The 24,852-nt window shown below is 30.4% G+C and overlaps 1 pseudogene; it reads right to left on the reverse strand.

The window, feature by feature from the left end:
- Positions 1-1,592: 1,592 nt before the first annotated feature.
- Positions 1,593-14,627, reverse strand: LOC110727461 (annotated as a pseudogene).
- Between the last annotated feature and the right edge of the window lie 10,225 nt (positions 14,628-24,852).

Here is a 24,852-nt window from a genome sequence, read left to right on the forward strand (position 1 = left end):
TGTTTAACCTAATGAAGTAATGAGCATTATTTTGAATTTGAGTGATGGACACAAGTGTTGGGTATTTATTCGGTTTTTTGATTCATAGTTACTCCATATAACTTATAAGTATCATTTTATAAACAATAACATGTAGATGAATTAAGTTGCATGCTTAAGAAATAGAAATTCAAATATACGCAATTATTAAAGTAGTACCAATTACGAATTGAATTACTATACAATAATTCTTGCTTGTTATCATTCGTTTAAACTCTTAATTAAAAAGGGATAACACCACATTTTGCTAACTATTCTATTCATAAATAAGTAATGGGACAAACCAATTGTATATATTCTTTACAATATCACCACTTGGATTATTGCATGTATGTCTATATGGGTGCCATCATCTAAAGCAAAAACATATAAAGTGATATAAAAATATAAATCATAAAAATAAAAAAAAAAAAAGGCCCATAGTTTTGCTACCATACATGCATGTTTGCCATTTTCTATCTTATTTTTTTTTTATTATTATTTTTTGTTAATCCAAAAAAAGAAAGAGGATTATATAAAGGGAAAAAAAGCTCCAAAAATCAATTTATTTAAATTTTCAGAACATCCACATGCAAATTAAATTGTCTCTTTTCTCTTGTAACATTACGAGCAGTAATGTGCATTTGTGTTAGCATTAAGGACTTTGAAGTAGCATAGATTTAGGGCTTGTTTGGTTGAATGTAGGAATTGCAAATTCCTTGGAAATTTGATTTCCCATGAAATTGAACTTTCTAGGAAATTTTAAAAAGTGTTTTGGTTAACCAAGGGAAGTGGAAATTTCCATGGGAAGTTCCACTTACCTAGGTCCCCTTAGTTGATTTACTTCTTCCATTTTGTGAAAAGTGGGAATTCATGGGAATTTCTACTTCCCAAGAATTTGTCAACCAAATAACTCAAAACAATTTCAACTCCTAGGAATTTCAACTTTCCGTATTTTTATTTGTCAACCAAACAACGCATTAAAAGTAAAGTACATGTTTTATGGGCCCATTTACCATCCAAAGTTGAATTAGCATTATTATACGAAAGCTATCTACATTGAAAGTAGCCCATTGTAAAGATGTTGAAACATCAAAGCCTATTCACATCAAACCCCCCTACACACCCTTGATTGCCCAAGAGCTCTTTCTTCATATTGGCATTTAGCTAGCTAGTTGAGCTTGAAGCAGATGAGTAGTGAATTAGTGTATCGTTCTCCACGTTATATTTTTGAGATACAGAGATTGAAACTTATTTGGACTTATAAAACTATCTTTTAAATAGTTGGTTTAACATAGTAAAAATTCACTTCATTATGCAGGAAAAAGAAATTTCTTGTGATTGACTTTTTATGGTTTACAATGTCAACAAACCAAACACTAAAATTGCACAAATTTACCCTCTTTTTCAAAGGAGATTGTCCACTCTCAAAGATGTCCAATACCTGTTTTTTTTTTTTTTTTTTTTTTTTTTTTTTTCATTATAGTACTATGGTATTAATTTAGTGCTTATAACTACCTTTATATATATATATATATATATATATATATATATATATATATATATAAAAAAAATATATAAATAAATAAATAAAAAAAAAAACCATACCTTTCAATCTAAGGCTCAAGTAGGAATTTCCCTCAAAAAAAAATTGGTACAAGTAAATTAGGGCAATAAAGCTCAATGTCACAATGTGATACTCAACAAATAAGATTAAAACTACTCCTACAGTCTTACATGTCTAAAACCTTTCATTCAAAAAGTGCAACAAAACAGTCCTTGGACCAAATCCAACGTTTAAGCATATAAATCATCGTCGTCGTCGTTCACGGTTGCAGTAGAGGTAGTAGCACTGGAAGTCTGATTGGCAGCAAAGCGGAATTCAGAACCAAATCCGCGAGACTGCTGCAAGGTTTGAGCAAAGGACTGATATTTTCGTATGTCAGCATCACTAACACTTCTACGTGCATACTTCATCGATTCTTCGAAGTGTGCTGGCTTGATCTCGGATAACTCTTCACTTTCTTCTTCTTCCATTGAGTCAGGGTTCTCTGTTCTCTCTTCTCCTTCTCAATGTCCTGCCAAATAAAAACGATTTAGTTCACAAACTTGTACATGTTACGCCAGCCTTAGACAGAAAATTTAACCAAGTTTTATGTGACAGATAGTAAGATATTAACTTAAGACTCAATTGCGAAGATAAGAGTTGTAAATTAGCCCGGGATATACAAAGTTTACAGAATGTGACTTAACACTATGTTCAACAAAGCAACATACCTTCTCAATATTTTCCCTGATTGCGTATTTGCAAGCACGTTGGCAGATTTCGGTAATGTCTGCACCACTGAAACCATTTGTATACTGTGCTAGAGCAGCAAGGTTAACATCCTTGGAAACTGGTGATTTCCTCAAACAAGACTTGAATATCTGAAGGCGTGAATCCTGATCAGGAAGAGGAATGTAGATCAACTGATCAAGCCTTCCGGGCCTTAGTAATGCAGGGTCAATAATATCTGGCCTGTTTGTAGCTCCAATGATAAAAACTGTTTTCTTTGCGTTCATCCCATCCATCTCAGTCAGCAATTGGTTCAACACTCTATCAGCAGCTCCACCGGCATCTCAAGATGAACTGCCACGCTGAAATTTTTTCAAACACATAACATTAGCTAGATGAGATCATTGATTTATGATTAAGCCTGTGACAAAACAACAATTCCATGGACAATATCCCTCACCTGAGTAGCGATGGAGTCAAGCTCGTCGAAGAATAGAACACAAGGTGCTGATTGACGAGCCTTGTCAAAAATATCCCTAACATTTGCCTCACTTTCTCCAAACCACATGGTCAGCAACTCTGGTCCCTTCACGCCGATGAAATTGGCTTGACATTCATTAGCAATCGCCTTTGCAAGCAATGTTTTACCACAACCAGGAGGACCATAGAAGAGAACACCTTTGGAAGGTGACATGCCAAACTTCTCAAACTTTTCCGGGTGCTCCACAGGATATTGCACAGTCTGCAAACAGAAACATGAAGGTGTAAGTACCCAAAATTGAAAATGAAAACGTCGACATTGCACTAAGCCAACATCCTGTATGAATAAAATACCTCTCGAAGCTCTCTTTTGACAGTTTCCAATCCACCAATATCGTCCCATGAAACATTCGGAACCTCCACAACCTGCCAACCAAAGTAAACAATCAAATTTTACGATTTCAGAAATGCAGAACAACAAAATAAAAGCAACAGAAAAGACTAAGACTTCCCATCAATATTTAAGCTGGAATAGTATTCCAAGGTCAATTCTAGTATGATTTCAGGAAATATAAAGCGAAACTTACTGTTTCACGCAGGGCTGATGGGTTGGAAGCTTGCAGAGCAGCTTGAAAGTGTTCGTTTGTGACAGCCATAGAGTTTAGTACCTCAGCATCAATTGTCTCGTCTTCTAAGTCAATGACATCCATTTTCTCCCTAATACACTGAAGAGCTCCTTCTGTGCCTTAGCAGCAAGGTCTGCACCAACATATCCATGGGTTTCCTTCGATATTTTTTCGAGATCAACCTGAAAAAAAATTAAGCAAATATAAGTTGATGCGCAATGAACTAACTACTCCGCTACTCAAACCTCAAAAGTAGCTTAATGCAACATCAGAAATACATAAAAATGCACAACTTACATCTTCTGCAAGTTTCATGTTCTTAGTATGGATGCGAAGAACTTCCAACCTCCCAACTTCATCAGGAACTCCAATGTCAATCTCGCGATCAAATCTTCCAAATCTTCTAAGAGCAGGATCAATACTGTTAGGACGATTAGTAGCACCCATGACAATAACATGAGCACGGCTCTTAAGACCATCCATCAACGTCAGAAGTTGAGAAACAATGCGCCTTTCAACTTCACCATTAGTCTTATCTCTCTTAGGAGCAATGGAATCAATCTCATCAATAAAAATGATAGAAGGTGCATTCTTCTCAGCTTCTTCGAATGCCTTCCTCAGATTGCTTTCACTCTCTCCAGCCATTTTTGACATGATCTCCGGTCCATTAATCAAGAAAAAGAATGCTCCAGTTTCATTAGCAACAGCTTTGGCAATAAGGGTTTTACCAGTACCAGGAGGTCCATACAGCAAAATTCCCTTAGGTGGTTTAACACCAATAGCAGAAAAGAGCTTAGGATGTCTAAGAGGAAGTTCAACAAGCTCGCGAATCTGAGCTATTTGTTTCCTCACACCACCAACATCATCATAACCAACTTCATTCAGTCTCTCCTCATCTTCGCGCCTAACAGGCGCACCATCACAAAAGATCTCAGTATCAGGGGAAACAATACAGTATTCTGCAGGAACAGTCTCAACCACTTTAAACTCAACACTTCGCATTCCTCCCCTGACTAAGAATAGATCACCTTTCCTAATCGGACGATAAGCATCCATGAAATAAGCTGTTTAAAGCATGAACAAAAAAAAAAAAAAAAAAAAAAAAGGTTCAAAATCCATTAGAATAACAACACAACATAACTACATAAGAGATAATCAACTATGATTTCTACGCTTCAAAAAAGCATCAAACAAGTTGCCTGTTACACCTTCAATAGTATCATCGACTGGTAAAATATGAACTTTTTCACCATATTTTACATCTGAAATCTCATGGATAGAAACAACATCTCCAAGGCGAACACGAAGATTTGCCCTCACAACTTTATTCATCCTGATCTTGCATTCTTCACACCCTTCATCTCCCTGTATAATGCATATTGTATTCTTCCTTACCTTACCCTGCACCAAAAAAAATAACTTTTAAGAACTAAACTTATATAACAAGAAACAGTCCAACATACAAATCAACCGAAAATTACCTTAATTAACACTGTATCTCCTTGAAACAAGTTGAGTGTATCCATGATAGCAGGGTTAATAAAAACCAATGAGTTATCATCAACGGTTGCTTCATCAACGATCAAACGATTCGGAGCCTTTTTTCTCTCAAGGATTGCAGTAGAGTAGTTGTCACTTTTCCTGTAACAAAATCAAATGGTCATAACTACACTACTTGGAGATCATAAAATGTTTACTAATAGCAACTGAATTATAAATATAGAAACTCAAATTAATGCTAGTCCAAAAAAAACATATCATATAATTGGTAATGTATCAATAAATCATAACTCATAAGTAGTAAATTCACATAATTATGCCAAAATTTATATGTATAAAGAACCAATAAAACTGACCATAGTATAGCAAATTTTAGAAATTATTCAACTTTGAAGTCCTAAAGTCACTCGCTAAAATTAAGTCCCAAAAACTCGTAAAAAAAATATATAAAAAAAAAAAACTAAAGTCAAATGGAAAGACTAACCAATGTACATATACGTGAATTCATTCGATATACAAAAAAATAAAAAATAAACTTCTGTTGTGAAATAAAGGTGAAACATCAAAGATTGAGAGAATTATTTGCATAATTCTAAAAAATCTAATAATCATCATCACACAAAATCAAAGCGTAAATTCAGTTTTTTTTGTTTTTTTTTTTTTTTTTTTTTTTTTTTTTTTGCAAAAATCCAACATAAAACCACAAAAAAACTTTAGCAAATCATACATCATTATTAAAATAAAATAAATAAAAAACCCACAAAATAAGAAACCGTACGAAGAAGAAGGTTGGGCATGATCAGAAGAAGTAGGATTATTAGCCATTTAGATTTCTGAGTATTGTTGTTTTTCCAAGAATTCTGAGAAATATTAGGGTTGTTAGAGTTTAGTACAAGAACTTCAATGAAAGAAAAGAGTAATGAAATTGAGGAAAAGTGAGGTTTAATAGAGGGTATATATAAGTTATTAAGGTCGGTTGGTTATTTCCTATTCCTGATCACTTTGGATTAAGTATTTTAGTTTAAGTCAACTTACAATTCTTTGTTATTGAACTTAAACATATTTGCCCTTTTCTTGTTTCTTTAATTTATCTGTTTGGGATGTTGACGCATATTAGGAAACTTTTTTACGTAGTAAAAAAACTCTAGAAAGTGGTATAGAGGTTTCCTAAATTATAATTATAATTATAACTATATTTAAATTATATTTATATTTATTTTTATATTTAAATTTATTCGTTTTTGGTAACTATCGCTGGTTTAACGGACTAAATTTGTCAGTATTAAAAAAAATACATCAATGGAGTAAAAATCCATAAAAATCAACTTGTACCGACTTGTATGTAGTATTTTTTTTTCTTTTGTTTTTTTTTTTTTTTTTTTTTTTTTGTGAGGAAATGGTAGTAAATTTGGTTTTAAGGTTGGGCTTACTTCCTCTATACAAATTCTTAAATGAACCTAGTTCACACTAATTTATTGTAGATCACTAACATTAAAGACACAATAATGGTTGTTTTATTAATAATAATAAAAAAAAAGTCACTACATATAAAGGTTGATAGGTTGAAATAAAAGTCATTGTGGTATTATAAAGGCTATAAGAGGTTTTTTTTTCAATGATTTTTTTTATATACTGGTCAATATGAATGAGGAAGATCACTATGTTAAATTAGGGTCTCTATGTTCAACATAAGGGTTATATTTAATATAACGCCAGTTATGTGCGAATAAACCTCGGCTCAGTATTATTGTGGACCAGGTCCACGCAAGTTTTTGTTGAATATTTAGAGTGTTGATGGTTGCGCGCTCGCGAACCATGAAGAGCGCCCGCGCAAGGTAGGCGCAGCCGCGCAGAGAGCGCGCCTAAACCGCGTACCTCTCTGGAATTTGGCAAATTGGAAGGGTGAGGATGGCGCGCCCGCGCTGCTGGTTGCACCTAAACCGCGCATCTCATTGCCTTTTTGTGAAATCTCGCAAATTCTGTGAGGAGTGTCCGCTCCACCTTTAGGCGCGCCCGCGCCTCCCTGTTTTGCGGTTTTTTCTGACGGTTGAGTCTTTTATTAAAAGGCTTATTTCGTGAAAGAAAGAGATAGAACAAATGCTTCTTCTCCCCCAAAAGCAGTATTCTCTGCAATTTTCTCTCAAATTTCTTGTAAACTTTTGTGAGGAAACTCTTTCAATTAATCCATTTTTGGTGAATTTTGTCATCTTGATTTCGATTCTAGTACTAATAAAGAAATTGTTGTCAATTGTATCTCAAAGAGTATTTACGGTTTAACCCAAGTACCGTGTGGGGGGAATAAACCTCTTTAGGAAAGTGTTTACACGCCTTTGACAGTGTATCAAGGATCTAGTCTTACGGGACATCGATATTCTCATGTTCATGTTGGTTGTTCTCGGCTTGGAGGAGAGGCAAGTTTGATAAATTTCACACTAGTGTAGTCTTTGTAAATTTCTGTAATTTCTTAGACTTGGATAATACTTGATTGAAATACATTGTGTTGTATTTGATATTTACAATTACATTGTAATCATATATTTTAGATTTTGTTCCCACACAAATTTAAGTGTATTTCTTGTCTGAAATCACTGTAAAACCTAACAGTTTTTTCCCTCTCCCTAAACCAAATTGCATAAATCTTCAAATACAATTAATAAAAAGTTTTACTGAAAGAAGATAATCTTATGGCTTGCACAGATTGGCTTTATTTAAAATTAAAAAAAAAAATTCCAAAAATTATGCAACATAATTACTTCTCTACATTACTATGCTATGTAATAATTTGGTACACCTTTGTCCTTAATCCTTATATTACTGTTTTTTTTTTTGTTTTTTTTTTTTTTTTTTGTGATAGATTGAAAGAAAAAGAGTTTAGGTAATAGGATAACTTTTTCGGGGACTGACTAATTTAGTATACAATTATACTGAATGTAATCTAATATATATAAATAAAGTAGGCATTTTTTGAGAGCATTCAGAGCGCCACGTAAGAAATATACTTATTTCGACCAATAAAAAGAAAGATTTGTATTTTATTTTTGAGTTAAAAAATTATGTCGCCACCTAGATAAAAGTAACGAATTAGATTTGATATATCTAAAATTTTAATGCCACGTAGATTATAATCCACGAATTAAATTATTTTGATGAAAAAAAATAAAGTAAAAATATAGGAAAAGATAAATTTATTAATTCAATACTACGAGTAAGATAAATTTGATGGTATTTATGATAAGAAATACAAATTGTTCGTTAATTATAATTAAATTAAAATTTTTGATATCTACCATTATAAATTGACACATCATACGACACAAACAAATTTTCGTATCAATAAAAAACCCCTTCAAACGAATTTTGTGTTAGTAATTTTGTGTTAATTTTTGGTCATCAATGGCCGGGTAATTTTAGCTTAATTTTTAAAATCCTATGTTTAAATTAGTATTTCTAATTATTACTTACATTGTATTAATTTGGGATACTCAATGATTATACGTTTTTGTTTTATTTACTAAATGTTTTTTTACATGCAGATCTAACACATCATACGATACAAAATAAAATTTCGTATCAATACAAAACCCCATCAAGCGAATTTTGTGTTAGTTTTAGGTCATCAATGTCCGGGTAATTTTTAAAATCTTATGTTTAAATTTATATTTGTAATTATTAGTTACATTGTATTTATTTAGGATACTTAACGATTATTTGTTTATTTCATGGCATACGATTAGATGTTGTATACTTAATTTATGGATGGCTTTGGTTTTTTTTGAAGATGATGAAAAAATTCCATGCATAGATTTGATTTTATATCGCAACAATTTTTCATTTATTGGTAAATATATTGATTTATTTTATATAAATGTAAGGATTTAATTTATATCAATTTCAGTTTGGCTAACATTTCACGGTTCATTGAGGTTGGTTGTGGATGAGGTTGGTGATTCTATCGAAATAAAAGATATGGTAAAACAATGAATAATGATTTAGGATTTAAATTATTAAAAATTTATCATTTCACATTAAAGATTTTATATAACGGAAAAAATATCATATTTACAATTATTTTATTTAATAAATTCATTATAAATTATAGTAAAAAAATAAATATTAAAATTTTGTAATTTTGTTTAAAATTATTAAATACAATAAATCAAATAATTAAAAATCTTAGATGAAAAAATCGTGCATCGCACGGGATTCCATCTAGTTACAAGCTATTACCAAGTTGTAAATGAGATGTTTATGAACACTAACTAGTTGAACCCTATGTTGTTTGAGTAAAGCTCATTTAATAATCGAGCCTTAGCTTAAATATTTGTTTGGACTTCAATTACTTAATTTACAAGCTTTGACTCCCTTTAAAAAAAAAAAAAAAAAAAAAAAAACTTTGACCGAACTTGTTTACTAAAGAAGTACGAATCATTTACTCCTTTACTCAAGCCTTAGTTTAATGTCTTTGATGATTGAAAGCATGGGTTAGATCAATTTGAAGTATGAAAAATGAAGATAAATAAATAATGTATTGGTTAGTTGAAAAAAAAAATCAGAAAAAGGTATTGGTTTAGTTTTTGATGGGCCTATTTCCTCAAACAAAAAAATTAAAAAAATAGAAAATAATAAAAAAAATAAATAAAAAGAAAATAAAAGTTTTTGATGGGCCTATACATGGGCACAGAAGTGCAGAAGCAATATGGGCTTGGTCCAAGACTCCGTGAAGTTCTTCAGTTTTTGATGAACTGATACTCAAAACATTATTATGCAGACTTTTTAACACCCAACGTAAAGCCAACTATTGTATAAATGAGCAAATATGATACTCCAACACTCCGTAACTCATAGCTAAAATTATAGCAAAATAGTAACTTGTTCTATTATTTCAGATACTTATTTGATGAACTTATTTCAGATACTTATTTTAGGTTTTTATTAAAATTAGTATTCAGCCCGCGCGATGCACAAATTAAACTTGTATTGAATTATTATTAAAAGAGTGAAATGTAATAATATTACAACACCAAATTATAGTGATAGAAGTTAAGCACAAATTGTGAATTTAAAGTTGTCTATTTATGCACAACTTATTTCATTCTATAACATTTATCAATGACCTATAAACAAAAAAACACTAAAATGATGAGTAACAATACACTAATGTACTATACATACAAATTCAATACATACATGTGCTGTTGAAAAACCAATCTTAGCTCATGTACCATATCAATTTGATTATGCCAAGTGTAGTGATTAAAACTTAAAGATTAAAACTTGTATGATATAAAAGGACCTGAAATATTTATGCTTGTAGGTTGAATAAAATTATTTTTCAAATTTATATACAAATATATAAAATTCAATAGGTTTACATGTACAAGCTATAGGAACTAAGAATGACAATATTCTCGATCATCTTCCCAAACTATTCCATGATCAGGATTCTCCAAACCTTTTGCAAGTCATCTCTAACTTTCTGCAACTAAAATTCACTAGCAAATTATAAATGATCGTAAAACTATATAAAACATGCAAACTTTCAATATAATTTCTCCTTGTGATTATTCTCATTATAACCTTTACATCATAATTCAATTACTTGTAATTTACAGACCAATTAGTTACATTTTCTTCATCAAACTTAAACGTCAAAATTTGGAGTATAAGATTAAAACTAAAAGTCATAAACTCACCACGACAACGACTTCCTTGTCCCGTAAATCTTCCAGATTGACCAAGAAAGACTTATCAACAGTTTTCTGAAACAAAAGCAAATACTTAGCCAATACACGAATGAGGCAATATGGCTATGCAAATAAAAGTTTCATATGAGTAAACTAAATATTCTATAAATTGATTAAATTTATATCGTCATATTTTTGAAAGTTACATGTTGAGGAAGACAACATCCTAAACAATTATTAATATAATAAACAAAAGCAAATACTTAGCCAATACACGAATGAGACAATATGACTATGCGAATAAAAGTTTCATATGAGTAAACTAAATATTCTATAAATTGATTAAATTTATATCGTCATATTTTTGAAAGTTACATGTTGAGGAAGACAACATCCTAAACAATTATTAATATAATCCACTAAACGTGTAGCATGTTCATATCCAAAAATACAAATAATTAACTACACAAGATCGAGAAATGAATACAAACCAAATAAACTGACCAATATTTCATCCCATTTATTAAAATATTTCTTTACAAAATGATTGTAATAGAGATATTCATTAAAGTATTTCTTATAAAATAAAACCATTAAATAATATTACTCTTTATTACACCCACAAAAAAAAAAAAAAAAAAAGTTTAAATCAAAGAACAAAATCAAGGGAACGAACAACATTATTTGCAAAGCCCATTAAATTATGGAAGATATCAAATGAACTAAACTTTCCATCATCCCTACAACTAAATAAATTTGGATAGCAACCAAGCTTTATAAATATTTATTAACCACATATGTTCAATCCTTTTAATATTGTAAAGATAAAATGATATATTTAAAAAAAAAAAAAAAAACACATGCATATGATCGAAAGAATTAAACATTAATCACATCCAAGACAATATGTTCTCAAAAATATGTTAAGTATTTTTTAAAAATAAATTAAAGGAAAAAAATAGCAGTTGAATCAAAATAATGGAATACTTTTACAAATAAGATAATTGATTGAATCCCAAATCGGGGAAGAGAAAGAAGGCAAGAGAAATAGTAATCTAACACATATTTAATTAAGGGTAGTAAGCAAGGAATAAAGATTTGAAAAGAAAAAAAACCCTAAAATTGAATTGGGGAAGAAAAATAAATTCATTACCAAGTAATGAAATCAGAAACTTTGCCGGGCAAAATCCATGTATCATAGCTTTGCACCCAAAAACATCATTTTAAGAATTGTCATCAACACCATTATCAGAAAAGGAATTGAAATGTTCGGACAAAATTAAAACACAAAGATCGACAAATTTTGAGGAATTAAAAGGAAAAAATTACAACTAACCTTGTAAAATCAGACAGATCGTTAGGAGAGAGAAAGAGGATTGATAAGGCAGCAGCGATGAATTTTATTTTTGTAGGAAAGTAGTGAAGAATTTGGAATCAATTTAGGATGGAGGAACTAGAGGAGAATAGTGTCGTTTGAGAAGAAGAAATTGAATGAAGTGTTATTTATTTATTTTATTTTTTTGGAAAATTAATGTGGCTGTTTAGATTTTATTTATGAATGTTGAATGGAGAAACTGAAAGGAAATAATGTTGTTTTAGAATCCTAAAGACTTAAATAAAAAATAATAAAAAAAAAAAACTAAACAGAGAATGAAACTGAAGCGTTGTGTGGGAATTTTTTTGGATAAATCAAGAAAAAAAAGGAAAACAGGAAGTTGGAAAATTTAGGATAAATCAAGAAAAAAAATCAGAAAAACAGGAAGTGGACAAGTGTCCTTCCTTGTCCACTTCCTGTTTTAAAATATTAGTATTGATTAGAATTAGTCAGATCAGATAGACTAATTAAAAGAATCAGACAAAGCCAGATAGAATCCGATAAATTCAAACAAGACCATACCATATCTTAAAATATTTAGACTAAAACACCTTAATTTAGTGGAAGGGAGCACGTCCTTAATTATATATATGGAAAAAAAGATAAGATAGTACTCCGTAATCCATACCAATAATTGAAAATACCTTGTAAGCTAATTTAAAAAATCTTACCATAATGATGGATCATTGTATCTAAATAATGAGTTTTGCTTTACATATATAAAATCTAAACTAAACTTTCTAAAATATTATTTTGTTCATTATAACTATTATATGTGGTTATTTTTATTTACATACTTCATACTTTCTAATAATTGGTGTCGAGTCCTTATTTTTTATGTCGTTTTATAATTGTTGTATTATAATCACTCCGTATTGAACAACCGTGCATCTATTGCACGGGAATTATTATTGTACTTCACTATATAATTTAGTAAAATTCGTGCATTACACGTGAATTTAACTAGTTATAAAGAAAGGCAAAAGGAGAAGAGGACACGTGAGTATGTGACAAATTTAGTTTGAATATATATATATATATATATATATATATATATATATATATATATATATATATATATATATATATATATATATATATATATACACTAAGTTAGGTCCCATGCCATGCACGGTAATTTTCAATAACTATTTTTTAAATGAACATTATATTATATATTTGACTTTCATATGTTATATTCATATTAATTAAATGCTGAACAATAAAAAAAATGGTAGGAAAAAAAATCACACTAAGAATAATCAACATTTGTCATTCTTGGCAAGTATTATTGAAGTGTCCATAGTTAATCATAGATTATTAATTGATTAAAATTTTAATCATAAGTTATTCTAGGAAATAGCAAAAGTATTCTTTGTTGATTTAATATTCACATTTCATTGTTAAAATTTGTAGCTTCATAATTTTGAAAAATAAATAAATTCAAGAAAAAAAAATGATGTTGTTGTAATAAATGTAGTGCATTTTTTTTACACAACGTAGTACATTTCTTTCAAAAAAAAAAAAAAAAAAAGCAAAAAAAAAAAACTCCATATATCACAAATTATGTTAAGAATTTTTTTTATTTATTGCTTAAGTTTATAATACAATTGTTAATGTGTTTTTTTAGGAAGGATATGATACATCAAATCTTCTATTACACACCATAAGATATTATTACAGTATACGTAAAGATTTGTTTCTTAAATATAATTTTTTTTTTATAAGAAAAAAAAAAACAAACAAACTAAGGACACACCAGAAGATGACACGTGCCATTGCCGGTGTGTCTTTTAGTATATATATATTTAGTTAAGTTATAGTTATAGTTATTGATGATTTGTAGCTTCGTAATTTTGAAAAATAAATAAATTTTAGAAAAAAAATATATGATGTTGTAATAAATGTAGTAAAATTTTTTTTTTACACAACGTAGTATGTTTCTTTCAAAAAAAAAAATAAAAAAAAAATTCCATATATCACAAATTATGTTAAGATTTTTTTTATTTATTGCTTAAGTTTATAATATAATTGTTAATGTGTTTTTTAAGGAAGGATATGATACATCACAAAATCTTCTATTACACACCATAAGATATTATTATAGTATTATATATGTAAAGATTTGTTTCTTAAATATATTTTTTTTTTTTTTAAAAAAAAAGGACACACCAAAAGATGACACGTGTCATTGCTGGTTTGTCTTTTAATATTAGTTATTGATATATGAGAATTATAGGAAAGGGTAACTCTACAGTGATTTGTTTTGGTGAAATTCCATTCAAGTCCCAATTGCTTGCAAGTTGCAGCATTTACTTGTAGTGTTTATGATTTTTTTTGTGTTTTTTTTAAATTTTTTTTTAACTACAACGCTTCTTTTTTTTTTTTAATAACTTTATTTCTTTGGTCACGAGTCTGATTTATGCTTTTATTCTTGCTCAGAGTAGGGTACGCAAAAAATCGTGTCGTGTTCATGTTTGGTCTTGTGTTCATCTCGTGTTGTTTACTAAATCTAACAAAACCTATGTAATTCTTTTTTAAATTAAACCTTTTGCTTTTGACTAGGGTTGACAAAATTCATATCGTGTTCGTGTTTTGTCTCGTGTCAATTTTGTGTTAGTTGCTCACTAAATCTATTAAAAACTACATACAATGTAAGATAGCTCCATAATTTAGCAACTTTATCTAAACGATTTGTGCTTGGGTTGATTTCGTATCGTGTCAACTTTGTGTTTTCTCTCAATAATTTTGTGTTCGTGCCGTGTCAGATTCATGATATATATATTATATCCTCTATTCTTTTATAAATACAATCTTTGAGAATGTTTTTTTTTAATAAAAAAAACTTTTAGGATTTTATAATGTTTATACGCACTCCTTTATTTAACTGCATTTAATTTGCGTTTCATACGTTACGAAAAAATATACTCATTTGGGGTGTTGTTAATTCATCTTTATTCATATACTATAATAACAAAGAAAATCAATGGTTTGGAATTAAATGGTATAATAACTTCCGCGTCCTTCCTTTTTGTTTTTAATCTCTTCGACTCTTTGTTACATAAATTAAGTTAATTTCCATTGCCTACATCCCAACCACTCTCCAAAATTCAAAATTATAACTATATTTTTTTTTCTAGGCAAATCTAACAACATTCCACATAACTATATTTTTTTTCTTTCCATATAAAGCACGATATGATGTCATAAGAGAATATGTATAATGTCAAATTAAAATCTTAATGTTGCAATGCAAGTAAAACAGAGTGGAGGAATAAGTATTGCGGCGTAACTAAATCTGTTTGTATTATGATAGATATTAGGTATTAAAATAAATTAGAAGTTAGCTAGTCTTGTACATTATTTTCAATGTGATTGTAATAACCATATCTTTAATTACGTATCCAAGCATTAATAGATATTTTATTCTAAAAATCAAGATAAGTCTAATTAAAAGATGTTACGTGACTATATTTTGAAATATGTAATTATCTTTAAAATATTACTCCATAGATTCCATTTATACTAGACAATATAAAAACGAAGGGAGTATATTGTTGAATTCATATTTTAGCGATTAAATTTTCTTGTGAATCTATTATGAAATACTAGGTTAGGTCCCGTGTCACGCACGGTAATTTTCAATAACTATTATTATTGAAAATTAACACAATATTAATTTTTTTGACTTTCGTATGATATATTCATATAGATTGAATGTTGATGAACAACAAAAATGGCAAGAAAAAATCGCACTAAGAATAATCGTGTCGTTTTTGACAAGTATTATTGAAGGTATTCATAGTTAATAATAAAGTTTTATTGTTTGAAATTCTAATTATAAATTAATCCAGGAAATTAACAAAAGTATAATTTGTTGATTTGATATTTGTATTTCATTGTTTAAGCTTGTAGCTTCTATTACATATTTTAAAACAAAATTTAAAAAGTATGTATACATAATCTTGTTGTGATAAACATAGTACATAACTATTATATACGCATAAATTTGTTAAAACACTATAATGAATTTATTATAAAAGCGCCTATTAGCCAGATAGGTATTTTAATATACACATTTGACAATATTTATATATTTCTGCATATTTCACCAACAAATTGGTATCTTTTTTTTTCCCTTCTTATTAACCAAATGAATTTCTTAAAACTATGTGCTATGTATGTAACCCGTAAATAGATTTCTATTTTAATTTTTTTAGAAAGTAAATTGATATTGTAATAAACGTAGTACATTACACTCATCAGTATGTCACATGTTAAGAATTCGATTTTTTTTTTCTTAAATTTATACTCCATAGTTGTTAATATTTTTTGTGAAAATGCATATCAAATCTTATATTTTAAATAATTAATATACTAATTACTTTTTCTTTTTTTTCTGACAATACTTTCTTGGAGCTTCTAATATACTCTATTATTTATAAAAATATTCAAAAAATATATATGTTATTATTGAAGTACATGACACTATGTTTGGCAAAAATTATGTTGCAATTTGAATATATATATTTTTTTACTTAAGTTTATTAGTTGTCAAGGATACATCAAATCTTTTATTTATGTATAAGTTTGTTATACTTTATTTTTGTTTAAGTTTAGTTTTCCTAATAGATTTTTTTTTTAAAAAAAAAAACTAAGGGACACACCATAAAATGACACGTGCCATTGTTGGTGTCTTTTAGTATATAGTTATTGATTGATGACAAATTTAGTTTAATAGATATATAATTTAATGTTTTATGTGTTTATATAACATGAACTAATTGCATTACTATCTATATTAAATTTTTAGATTAAATTTTTACTTGTTATTTTATGATAAAATATCCATAATTGATACATTTGCATATTTCTCATGTATTTTCAGGTTAATATATACCTTTAATATTACATATAAAAATTCTTAATTAAATTCATTATTGTTTAAATATATGTATACAATCCAAACCTTGATTATACAACCACATGTATCATAAAAAAAATGTAACCATTAATGAAAAAATATTTGTAATAGGTGAGAAACCACATCAAATCATAAGGTGATAAATAAATAAAAGTAATGATAGCAATATTATACTATTATAAGGTGATAATTATCAGAATGAATCATATGGGAAAAAAATCCACTAAATATGTGTATTGACGAGTATATTGTACTTCATATATATATATATATATATAAGTACACTTAACGTGAGAAGCGTGAGAAATCCAGATACATTAGTAGCAGATACAAAGGAGTTTCTTAATTCTGTTATATAAATGGCTATACAGTTATAATCAATGTCACTCATCTTTTATTCAAATATAAAGTTCTAACTTGTTTAGGCAACCTTCCTTGCAAATAGAGTGTATCCTGATGCCTGTCACTCCATTTCATCTTATTGTTCTTATAATTGTTATACATCTCTCTCCATAATATACGAGTTTATGCTCCTCTGTGTGTGGTGGTGGTGTGATGTTGGTGGGTATGTGAATGGACAATAAGCTGCTTGTTTGTGTATAGGTGTGTGATTGGGTGAAAGTTATGCTTGTGATTGTGAGCGTGTTGATTTCACTCCTGTGTGTGCTGTGATGTGCAGATATGTGATTTTGCCTATTTATGGGTTGTTATATGCTGTGTATAAGAAAGAATGTGATTGGTTAATGAATTCAATAGCAAATTAAATGATGTTTCATATACATTAAACCTACTAGCTTAACGGATAAAGCATCGTGCAAATGCACAAAAATGTAGGTTCGAATCCCATATAGGTTCATTTCTATAATGTGAAATCGAGAGTTTGTATGAGAATATGAGAGTTCAAGTATAACAAAGTTTTCCTAGTCATTAATTATTTCAAGCCAATATTTTGCATATAAATCATTTCAAGCCAATTTTTTGCTCGTAAGAAATATAACTTTGTGTTAATTTGATATACCTTTTTTATAAAAAAAAAAAAAAATTGTTTAGAACATAGGCAGAAAATTTTAGAACATAAGAAATATTGAACATAAACAGAAAATATTAGAACATTGGAGAAAAAAAAATTAGAACATAGGAAAAAATTTAGAACGTAAAGTAGGAAATGGTTTACAATATAAGCAAAAAATAATAATTTACTCTGTAGAACATAGGAAAAAATTTAGAACATAAACAAAAAACAAATTAGAACATAAGCAAACAAAAAAATTAGAACATAAGAAAAAAAAAATTAGAACATAGAAAAAAAATTTAAACATAAGCAAACAAAAATTTAGAACATAAGCTGAAATTTTTTTTACAAAAATTAGAACATAGGAAAAAAATTTAGAACATAGGAAAAAATTTTAGAACATAGGAAAAAAAAATTTAGAACATAGAAAAAAGTTTAGAACATAGGGTGTTCTTACATAGGAAAGTGTTCTTACATAAAGAAGTGTTCTTACCGGATCCCTCCCTATATATATATATATATATATATATATATATATATATATATATATATATATATATATATATATATATATATATATATATATATATATATATATATATATCAAATTATTAATCTAAATTATACTTATTCCTCTGTTTCCTTTTGAATGGTACACATCTTCTTTGCTCATATTTTAAGCAATATAAATGGACAAATTATTCAAAATAATTTGTACACGTAATATATGAAAAGATGCATTTGCAAAAGTGAAATTTCAAACTAAATTACATATACAGACACTTAATAATAGATTAATAATAGAAAAAAAGAGTAAATATTAATTTTTTTTAGAGTTAGTTGACGCGTGCGTAGTACGCGATCGCCAACTAGTATATATACTAGATTAGTACCCGTATGTTGTACGTGATGATAAATAATTTAACCTAATTTATATTATATCAAATTAATCATTATCATATGTTTTTCGTTTAGTGGGATTATAAAAGTTAACTTGTTCTTTTATTTCTTTTAATGTATTTATTCCATAATCAAATGAGTGTATTGAAGTAATCAAAGAATCAATTTAGTTTTGTATGCGGCTTAAGAATTTTTTTTGAATATATTATCAATACCTCCATCCAAAATACCATCTCAATGCTATATATTATATTCATCTGGATTATCAAAGCTTGATGGCTTCCATAAGCGTATTATTCGTATCTTAATTGTCGTATTTTCCTTCATTGGAGTTACGTCTTCAATAAACTCATATTGTTGTGCAGACATTTCATATATCCTACAAGATGAGAAAAGTTACTACCGAATAATCATAATAATTGACATCAACACGGGTAAAACCAAATTGCAAATTAAAGTGTGGAAGACAAATATTTTCATACCTTCAAATACATAAGACACAAATTAAAGTGAACAAAGGTAATGTTGAAAAAAAATGCAATGCACATACATATATTAAAACAAAACGTCAATCACTATTATTGCTTTTTTTATTGGAAAATTTGTTATTATTAATCCCAATTTTGGGTCATTTACTTTGATTAATTCCAACTTTTCATTATAATTGAATAATCCCAACTTTGGGGGCATTTTCTTCTATCAGGTCATGACCGGTCAATAAAAGTCAATGAACTATTGTTACAGGCAACTTGACACGTGTCAAGCCCTGATTGGTCCAAAAAAAATTACAAAAATTGAAAAAATTGAAAAAAAAAAACTCCATCCTCTCCCCTTCCGTTCACCGAGCCACCACAACCCCCACCCTGACCGCCCATTCTTATCCCCTCCCTTGTTGGCCCATCGTCCCACCCCCATAGAGCGTCGCCACTCCACCTGGCCCTAGTAACTAACCCTTGCGTCGCACAAAACCACCACAACTCCCTCCCCCACTCACGAAAACCACCAAACGCCCCCTCCCCACCATGTCGTTAGGGTTTTCGACGGTTTTCGTGAGTGGGGGAGGGAGGTTGTTGGTTTTCGTGAGTGGGGGAGGGAAATTGGCGATTTTCGTGAGTAGGGGAGGGAGATCGGTGGTTTTCGTGAGTGGGGGAAGGAAATCAGCGGTTTTCGTGAGTGGGGGAGGGAGATCGATGTTAGAGAAGAGGGTAGGGGTGCGCCTAGGCACCGGTGAAGGGCGGAGATGTGTCTAGAAAGCGGTGAATTGAAGAGTGGAGGTGCGCCTAGGGGTTGCAGAGGCTTGGGGAGTTTTCGGCGAAGGGGAGTGGAGTTGCGGTGGCTTGGGGGGTTGTTTTCGGCAACGGGGGTGAAAATGGTGGCTTGGGGGTTGTTTTCGGCGACGGGGGTAGGGCTGCGAGTGGTTTTGGGGGAAGGGAGTGAGGTTGCTGTGGTTTTCGGTGGGGTTGGGAAGAGAGATGGTGGTTTTCGGTGGGTGCTAGGGAGGGAGGCGGTGGGGCTGTGGTGGCATGAAGGTGGCTGGGTTTGGTTTTTTTATTTTTTTAAGGTTTTTTTATTTTATTTTTTTGACTAATGAAATTGCGACATGTGTCATTTAAGAATAAAAAATAAAAAAGTTACCTTTTAAACAGGTCACTGGTCATTTGACCTGATAAAAGAAAAGGCCCCCCAAAGTTGGGATTATTAAAAAATAATGGATACTTAGGATTAATGAAAGTAAATGGCCCAAAGTTGAAATTAATAATAACTAATTTTTCTTTTATATTTACACCTATCATCACAATTAAATAGGAGGGAATTTTGAATAATTAAATAGGAGGGAATTTTGGATAATATAACGTGAAAACAATTCACTTTAGCATTGAGTCCAAAAGTCGGTCACTTTTCATTTTGATAGTTTCCGTATTCATAGGTTATAGCTTATTTTTTGAATGGATATAGGTTACCTTATGAACTTTGATAGTTTATGTATTTATAGGCCAACAACAGTAGTAGAGTATGCATTATTATCTTATACATGTTATTATACATATGTAGTGTAGTTTTTTAAAAAATAAAAAAAAATTATTAATGACATCATACAATAAAATGACGGGAAAATTTTTAAACGAGAAAGCAACACATATGATAGGGAGCGGGATGTATGATGTCAGCAAAATTTTGTTTTAGTAATAGTTAATAGATACTCCGTATTAACTAGTACATAAAAAAAAAGTAAATATTATGGAGTAACTTTTACTCGTGCATAATGCACAGTAATATGTCCTCGTTTCAAGTCACTGAAAGGTCCAAAATATGACTTTTATGATGTGCTATCTAACTCTTTATTCTTCCCTTTTCCATTTTCTCCGCAAAAAGTGGGGATAGCCAGTGGCGGTTCTAGGCCGGACAAGGTGGTCGACGGAACAGGGTCCCCAAATTTGGGGGCCCCAAAATTTAGATATATATAATTAAGTTTGGCATAATATCTTAAAATTGTAGTTGGTGTAGTGGTTAGAGCAATTGTCTTGTGTATCCAAGGTCTTGGGTTCTTGAATGTAGACATGTATTCAATAGTCTCAGAAACTCCGCCAAAAAAATCTGATTTTCTTTTTCGGTTTTTCCCCAAAAAATTTCAATCTATTATTTCAATTCCAAAAAAAACTCTACATCTTCTAAACTTTATATTTTTCATTTACTTTCTTTTTTTATCTTCTTCATTTTCTACAATTATTCAATTAATTTTCAAAATTTTCATCTCCCAAAATTAATTTTCCCAATATTAGTTCATATTTCAACGGTTAAATCTTCAATTTGAAGATGAAATTAATTATTAAACCGTTGTTAATCTCCCAATTTTTCCTATATATAAATTTTATTTACTCTTTCAAATTTAAGGTCCCATTTTAAAAAGTTGAACAGGACCCATAAATAATTTGCAATTTTAGCCCCGGCACTGGGGATAGCCGGATAGGGGCTTCTGTTGTGAAATTTGGAAATTTTTAACTTATAATCAAGTCGTAGAGAAGGGGATACTTATACTCATGAAAGGCGTTAAAATTGACGATGACTACCACATGTTCGATGAAATGCCTGAATGGTATGCATTGATCATAATTTTGTCCATTTATTTGCTTTGAATTTAGCTACAATTGTTGTTTTTAAGGTAATTGTTGAACTTTAATTGATGCAGACGTATCACTACAACGGTGAATTCGTAGGTAATGTCGATTACAAATTCATTGTTCTTAGTTCTTACTGGTGGTAAAAGGTACTCCATTATTTATTTCATTGAATAGATAATTTTTACTGAATAACATAATTTTCATTCAAATTATTGTGGTTAATTTTATGAAGTCAAAGTTTAAATTATTGGAAATTTTTGAAAGGAGAGTAGAGCAATCAAGTAGGGTAATACGAAGATATATTTTTGCTAAGGGTGTTTCAACGTTTAAAATTAGGTACACCCGAATGTATGATGGATTACTAGGAGAGTCTGTGGTTATTTTTAGCTTAGTTTCGATACCACTAAGTTGGTGGGAAAATGAGAATGGACTTGAGCAAATATTGTGTTACGTAGTATGATAAATTGATATTAGGAAGACATTAATTAATTAAAGAAGGGATTGATGACTTTAGATTACATGGTGTATGTTTTTTTAGGACTTTAGAATTTTAGATTACATGGTTGCATATACAGAGCAGTAAATGCATGAAGAATTACTTGAATCTGAATTTCTGTTTTAGAAAAGTTACTTTTACTTAATCTCAATACAATAATACTTAATACTCCGTATCATACTTGTACCAAATGTTTATGCAATTTAGTACTTCGTATCAATAACTTCTTAATAGGAGTAAACTTGGCTAAAAGGCTAGATATAATATTAGATCAATAAGTTTGAATCAGTACGTCTTTGTGATCATACATGAACTAGCATCTGTCAAGTAAATTGAAATTAGACAAAATAACTGATAATCTTTAACTAACTTTACTTTATTGAGTTGATTTGTACTCATTGAATACATTTTTTTTTTTTTTTGGAAATTGCTAATCAATACAAAATTTACTCCTATACTCAAAAATTGATATTTGCCTTTTCAGTGATGCATTTTTAATATACAAGTATTATTTTTTAGACAGAGTTACTGATTTTTACTCATGATAAGAACTGATTATAAATGATTTTTATGAATTGAATTCCGTTTTTACTAAAGTCAATTAGGTCCTTGCTAAAAGGTCCACAGTTTTATGAGAATGTCCCTTTCATTGGTGTGGTAAGTCTTAGGACATCTTGGTCTATGTTGGTACATTTTTATCATATGTGCTCAGAAACTAAAACCCACCACAAGCCGTGTGGAATTGTGGATGGTTTTCCTTTTCCTTCCGTATATCAAGGTTGCCATTATTCTATATTGAATCCCCTTTGTTTAGGCAATTACTTTGTATTTTGCTCGTATATTATGCTAATTGACAAATGACAATGCATGTAAAACTTGTTTAATTGGTGTAAATGAACTTCGCCATTTTAGAACCCCACCAGCTACTGGTGGTTTATTGTCTTTTAATAGCTCTTTTGACTTGTTGGCTTGTTTCTCAAGTCATGATTAACGTGGAAAAAATTATCACACCGTATATTACATATACTTGTATGCAGTATTCCATCCATTTGTCTTCCAAAGATTACCCTAAACGTGTTTTTTTCCACTAATTAAAATGTTTGGACAAATAAAAGCAAGTAGGTCACTCAGTAGGTTTTTTCCATGTGATTGTCACATTTCACATACCAACATTGGTATGGGTAAACGTAACGGATCAAAAGTAAAATTTGAATAACCTTTGAAGAACGGAAGGAACATGTGAAATATGATACCTATATGTCTTTAAGATTACCTATATGTCTTTAAGATTGCGGGAACATATTTGGATAAAAATGACTCAAACAATTGTTATACATTTAAATATATAATTATAGATAGATATCATTAGGAAGATTTCTATGATTGAGTAATTCTTTAGTTGATCTCTTAGTTTGCACTGTTTCATGATGTTACGGATAACACCCCCAATCGAAGGGATCAGAACCTCTTGTTTGTTACTCGAATGACTCCCTGATGTTTTAATTACTTAGGGGCCGTTGGTTTGTAAACGGAATGGAATGAACAAAGGGAATGAAATAGAATGGAATAAAAATCTCTCAAATGTAGTAAGTTGTTTGTTGTAAAAAAACAATGGAAAACACTAGATTCACCACCACCACACCCACATACCCTCACCGCGTTTTCGAAGGTTGTGGTGGCTGGACGGAACCCTAACCCCCATCCCTACCCCTCGCCGCCCATCCCTAACCCCTCGCCGCTCAGACCTAACCCCTCCAACTACACGGTGGTCGACTTAGAAGGGTTTCTAGGGTCGGGGTGGCATTTTCGAGGAGAGGGGGTGGCGTTTTCAAGGGCTATGCGTGGGTGTGGGGAAGGTTTTCCGGGGAGGGAAGGTAGTTTCAGGGGGCGGCGAAGGGTTAGGGAGGGGCGGTGACTGGTGCGACGTGGGGATGACCGGGATTAGGGTATTTTTCCGAGGGAGTTGAGGGGATGGCCGGCGAGGAGTGGGGGAGGTGCGGCAAAGGGTAGGCGGTGGTGCAGTTTTCTGGTGATGTGGGTAGGTAAGTGGGTGGTGGTATGGTGGTGTGGTAGTGGCCAAGGAATGGAATGGAAATACCTTGGTGGGGTGGGGAATGAACTTGGAGGGATTTGGGGGAATGAAGGGGGAAAGGGGAAATGAAAAAGTGGCCTAACAAACAACAACAAAGGGAATGATTCCCGTCGATTCCCATTCCTTTTGTTAAATACCTCCAACCAAACGGCCCCTTAAACCTCATACTATTCTTTAAGAATGCAACTAGCTCAGCTTTGTCCATGCTCCCTTAGTCATTGAAGAATAAAGAATTGAATTGACAAGAATCGATGCGAACAAAAGAAGAAAAAGGACAGCTTCTCTCTCTTCCTGTTAAATAATAAAGTCTTGTTTAGTACGGTGCATGTTTTCTATTAGGCCATTGAACAA

This window comes from Chenopodium quinoa, unplaced genomic scaffold, assembly GCF_001683475.1.
Source record: "Chenopodium quinoa cultivar QQ74 unplaced genomic scaffold, ASM168347v1, whole genome shotgun sequence".
NCBI classification, from domain to species: Eukaryota; Viridiplantae; Streptophyta; class Magnoliopsida; order Caryophyllales; family Amaranthaceae; genus Chenopodium; species Chenopodium quinoa.